This window comes from Leuciscus leuciscus (assembly GCF_965113295.1).
Source record: "Leuciscus leuciscus genome assembly, chromosome: 17".
In the NCBI taxonomy this organism is placed as follows: Eukaryota; Metazoa; Chordata; class Actinopteri; order Cypriniformes; family Leuciscidae; genus Leuciscus; species Leuciscus leuciscus.
This window is the reverse complement of record NC_138741.1, coordinates 19,334,678-19,340,677: the sequence shown is the minus strand read 5'-3', so window position 1 is coordinate 19,340,677 and position 6,000 is coordinate 19,334,678. Positions and strand designations below refer to the sequence as shown.

At 38.5% G+C, this 6,000-nt stretch overlaps 1 protein-coding gene across 2 annotated transcripts in view; it reads left to right on the top strand.

Moving 5' to 3' along the window:
- Positions 1–5,697: 5,697 nt before the first annotated feature.
- slc8a1b (solute carrier family 8 member 1b) overlaps positions 5,698–6,000 on the top strand; it is a 98,659-nt gene continuing 98,356 nt past the window's right edge. Inside the window, exon 1 of one of the 2 annotated variants that reach the window (XM_082143026.1) lies at positions 5,698–5,772. The gene's annotated coding sequence lies outside the window, so the exon portion shown is untranslated. The remainder of the gene's footprint in view (positions 5,773–6,000) is intronic. The other variant, XM_082143027.1, reaches the window with a different exon arrangement.

Sequence of the window (6,000 nt, the reverse complement as noted above, 5' to 3'; positions counted from 1 at the left end):
GGATTTAGATTTATCGGCCAATAAATCAGTTATTGGCTTTCAAATCTAAAGAATTATCGGTATCGGCCAAAATGTTCATATCGGTGCATCCCTAATTCACCCTTCGCAGGGAGTTTGATTGACCGCTGAATCCACCAAATCCGCCATTTTGTCCGACAAAGCAGTCAGGAGAGTTAGTAGATTAACTTCGGTGGACTTGAACTTGAAAAACGGTGTGTACTGACGTCTTTATGTGGTTGAAACAACATTCCTTCTGATGTTCATTCATGTTTATTTGATGCTATAAATGAACTAGAAGGAAGAGTTTATCAGTTCACGAGCAGCTTCAACTGAGGCTCTACAGCGATCTGTCACGAGACATTAAAGAGCCACAAAATGGTATTTATTGTTTACATTTCTTTAAAAAATGACAAAATTTTAAAGTTGAGACTTTGTTTCATTTCCAAAGTAACCTGGTGTATCCTGTCTGTCAGTGCATTGTCAGTGTCCTCTTTGCTCTGCAATGTATTTTTCACTGCGATGTGTGGCGTGAGAGCGCCATGGCTTGTCAGACGTAGCAACATTAACTAAAGTGAGCGGGTCTTGCGAATGGTCAATTCTCATGTCATAATGAGCTATAAACCTCTGATTGAGTTTGCATGTTATAAAAGGACTAGAAGTAGGGTTTATGATTTTGACTTGAAGGTTACTAGCAAGAACCAGTATAAGATGCAGATCCAGAAACATGTCCTACATACGGACACCATCACTAGTGGTTATAAGAATTACACAAATCAACACAATATAACATTTTGTCATCATGAAAAATTAAAGGTTCCTTACAACAGACTCAAGGATATGTTTTCAAAGCCTTCTGTTCAAAGGTTTTGACATTTTCTTAAAGAAAGAAAAAAGGGACTTTATATCAGTGAAGAACATTCTAAAATTTGAATTACAGTGAATGTTTGTGGCTTTGTGAAGATGACATTTACCCAGAAGACAAAGTAATAATACAATATTATCAAGATTAACATCTTAGAATGAAAATCAGACAAAATGATAAGATGATCGATGATGTAATTTCTGAAAATGTATAGATTATGTAATTTGAGTCTTTGCAAGTGCGTTCGGTTCAAGTGCACTGGTAAAATAATGCGTATGTGCGCAGGCGCGTAGTCTTTCTTTACAAAGTGACATCGCCAACTAGGCTACTTGTCTGGCATGCATAATACAGCGTTATTAGTCGTTTATGCGGATCTGTGTGAACGGATCGTTTGGATAATGTTGTTATCTGTACAAAGAAAAAACGTCTCAGTTTTAAGCACATCGTTGTCGTGTAAACATACCCTTCGAAGTAAAGGTTCTATAAGTCACGGCTGAACGGCGTTGTTAGGCACGATGCGAAGCGCAGGAACATGCTAAATGCTGGAAAATGCTATGTTTACTGTAAATGCAGGTACACTCGCTTACTCTATCTCTCACAATAATCTACTCCAGCTTTAATGAGCAATATCAATGAGATCAAAAATGTTTTGTGTGGTTGCTAGGGGTGTTGTCGTGATACATAGAACCGTTGGGTGAAGCGGTTAAAGCCGTGTTTTATCGTGAATAAAACACAGCTATTGACCAATCAGAATCAAGGATTGGAACTAACCGTTTTATAGAACCTTAAAGGGTTCTGTCAGGCCCTTCATATGTAGAACATTTTAGGGGTTCCCATTATAGTATTATTGTAAGGGTTCAGTTTTAATTCATTGATTTTGTTTTAATCCATTTTAAATTTTAATTATGAATTAAACTGCTAGTAAACCTACTTTATCAGTAGATTTTTTTTTTTAAATAACCCATTAAACATGAACATCAAGAGTATTCAGACATTTCTCCTTATATAGAATCTTTTTGGCATAAAGCGTTCTTTAAAATTAAGTCAAGAACCCTAGGGTTTTATTTTGAATCCAATTGAACCTTTTTATTTCTAAGAGTGTGGAGAAGACCCACTTCAGTCTGGGTAACTCGGTGAAAGGTGAACGGGTAGAAGTTGAAGATTTTCTGTTGCACAAATAGGAACCAGAATGTCTGGTTGCTTGAACCACTGAATCTAATTAAATATTGTGAGGACCAAAGAAGAGGGTCAATAAAAAGGATTAATGTCCTTCACTTCAGAAGAGAAGGATGGACATATTAAATCAGTTTGGGCAGCCCCTGGAGCAGAGACGGGACACAAACTCACTCATTTGGAGAAGAAAAGAGATCATCCAATGTTGGAAAACTCTATTCATCCTTGTCCATTGTCACCTTTTTTGTGTTGAATCTCACCGGGGCCGATGCTTGAAGTGTCCAAGTAAAAATTATCTATGAGTGCTTTGTTAGAGTAGAGGCCATTGGGGCAGACAGCATAAGACAGTTATTCAGAAAACAAGATGGAATAATGTATGTGACAGGAGCTTTTCAGATGCTTGGAGACCTTAATGTCATTGGCTTCATCTCTCTTTCTCTCTCAGTTGGAGCTTTTCACTCCCTGAAGGTGTTACATTTTAGTGAGTGATATGGATTACTCACTGTGTCATGGTAACAGTAACCGTGGAGAGGAGTGGGAGGGGTCAGGGTTCTCTGAGAAACAGGGTCTTGCCGTACAGCTATGTTTATGGGAACCAGGAGTAACCTTAGTCAAGGTCACAAACTGGCTAACCAATCAAACTGGATATTTGAATGCCTCAGGCATTTACCAGTCACACCTCCAAGTGTTACGAAACACACTCTTTGCGTTTCTTGCATGTAACTTACCAGTGTGTTGTAATACACTCTTAAAGATAGCCGATGTGAAACCTGCCCTCCTTATCACTGCTTAACTTTTTACCTCATTAAATATCCACTTAAATAAAAAAAATCTTACGTTTGTCACATTGTGCACATGTTTAGAGGAAACTGGAGATTTAAAAGTGTTTGTTTTGGAAATACTTTTTAAAATAGTTTTTTTTCAGACGAGCTTCGGACACAATAACAAAACACGCGAATTTCACTCATCCAAAATTTCAGAAATAACCAGTAGCGGAGTGCAGCCTTACGGAGAGACTCAGGAAGACCTTTAGACTGCACCTGGACGTTTCTGATTGGGTAGTGGATATATTTATGTAGTTGTTGTGGAGTTACATTGATTCATCTCATCGACTTGCATGTTACCACCATGTTTAACTTTTACACAAGTTGACAGTGGAGGTCTTTATAAGACAGCTGTAAAAAAAATTGGTCAAAATACCACAAGGATGAAGCCTGAGCGAGAAATGGCATGCTTTGCTCGAACTTTTGCCATTGCGTTAGAACTCTTTACACTGACTGTTGTTGCTTGCAAAAAAACAAATGGTGGCACCGTGGGTTGAAACATGCAGATTAAGGTGCGGTAATATTATAATAAGATCCCCTTCCTACGTCAGAAGGGGAGCGAAATCTGATTGGCTTATTTTTTGACATGCTTGCAGAGAAAGGCTTATCAAAACAAAGTTACTTGGTTGTAGCTTTTCATGTTTTCTGGGTTGGTAGATGCACAGAGGACCAGATTATAGCACTTAAACATGGAACATGTCAGATTTTCATGTAATGTCCCCTTTAATTTCCCCATTTTCAGTCCTGTAGCCTATTTTGTCCCATAACTCAAGAATTTGTGGTGCGTGTATGTCTAAATATGTGAATGTATACATCAGTTAAAATAATTGTTTTATTAGTGCCCCAAGTAATTCTCCTAGGCTAGACACACACACACACACACACACACACAAACATTACACACACTTACACTGGGCCTGTCTCTCTCACTTAAGTGCTTAACACTACAGTATTTCATTGTGTGGCTTCATAAACACGCATATTTAAAGAGCACAGCCTGGGCATTTAAACCCCCCTGAAGGCTTAAGAACCAAATCAATGAATTCCCATAGATAGAGCTTGTCGTCTTCTGCCCTCTACACACAGCCGATTAATGGCGGCCAAACAGCCGTCAGGAGTCTAAGAGAAGTCAAGGTGAACCCCATCAGACACAGACTGTGAGTTTAATGCTCTGCTCTGCGCCTGACACACACACGCACACACACACTGCGCACAGCTGCACACAGAGATTATAGTTAATGCTCACGCTACTCTGTGGTCATGCCCGGAGGAGGCTGACAGTTGTTTTGATCAGAGGGAGACTTGGAAGAAAGCGATGGAAGGATGGGGAAATGGAAAAGAATGAATGAGCTAGAAAAATTGGATGAGCTCAGAGATGATGTGTAAGATGTGATATGTGGGTATTTCAACTACATTGCATAACACCAGTGTAATGAGGTGTCCAAATATTACTCCAATGTGTCTTTGAAAGACATGCAGGAAACTGCTACATATATTATTATAATTTTGTATAATACCATATTTTGTTTAATAATTTCATTTTTTTTTATCTTGTCCCCTAAATTATTTCCTCTCATCTCTTTATTTACTTAATCAGCTTCTTAATTTTCTTATGTTTATACAAAAATATGCTTGTGTGTGTATTTATTCATTCATTATATGCTTTAATATTGTTGCGTTAACATTCATGCCAATTGTTAATTCTGACTCTAAAATAGGCAGGGACAAAGTACAGTGAGATTTCTGACTAGCTGATACTCCACAGATGGCTTTCATTTGCTTGTGCATCAGGGTGTGTTATTAAGGCTGTTCTCATAAAAGGCCTGACCTCCACTTTGTCATCAGTCATTATAGAGATATAAACCAAAGCAGAAGAACTCCAAAATACTCCAGATCTCTTTTCTTCCTCTTTCTTTGGCCACCGTAAATGTGCACTTTGCCTTATGTTTGTGGTGGAACTACTCTCTGAAAGCAGTTGTATTATTGCTGTGGTAATTATAAAACGTGTAATAATGTCATTGTGGTAATTGTGGGAAGTGTGACGGTGTTTGCCGTGGTAATAATATGAAGTTGGATTGCTGCAGTGTGTGTGTAATTTTATCTTCTTTGTATGGGCACACACACAACAGAACCTAGTTTTTATTCAGTTAGGTCCTTTATTATTCATGAGTACTGTATCAAATTCTCTATATACAATTATCTATATAGAAAAATGGATGTACGGATAGATAGATCACCTTTTGCTGGTGTTATTAACTCAACTTCAAGATTAACTAATGCATTTAATGCCCAAGTCATTCACAAACAGATAAGAACATCGATAAGTATTAGGCTACCTGAAGGACAACATGCATTACACTTCAGACAGCTCTTGACCATGCTGCTTTTCTGAGCCACTCAATGAAATGTGTTTCACTCAATAAAACCATTACAGACACTGGAAGGGAGAATTATAGTGGCCTCAAAAGATGGAGCTCACAATGAATTCTGCAAGGCTTCGAGAACAAAGGAGAACGCATTACAGCAGCTCCCTGTGATACATCCATCATGTTTTAAACCTTAAAGGTCACCAAGTTTGGACTCTACGGCTAGATGGAAACTGTTGACCTTGACACATTAAAACTGTACACTCACACACACACATACACACACACACAGGTGATGCATGAACCCATATTATTTTTTAAATACAATACAGCCCAACTTGGAGAGCTCTGTGAGACACTAAATAAGCCTACATGATTTCATCACCACATGCACACACACTTCCCCCTTCTAGACACACTCCATTCGTGAAATATTACCTAAGCAGGTGATTCAGTATTTTCCAGTGACTAACCGGTACTCACATCTGATCAGGCATTTTCCAGTGCTGTGAGGAGGGAACCTGCAGAGCTCTCCTGAACATGGCAGGTGAGAACACACTCATTTCGCACACATTTTACACTCAAAATGTGTCATTTTCCATTAATACAGCAATATTTGCGCTTTGAGTGACATTTTGTGTCTGTCCAGTCAGCTGCTGCCCGTCAGGTTGTTTCAAGGCCTGAAGAGAACATTATTGTTTGTCATATTGTACAGTACTAAGTTCTCATTTTGCGTCACTGTTCCTGTAAAAAAGAAAGAAGGAAAGAACAGCAC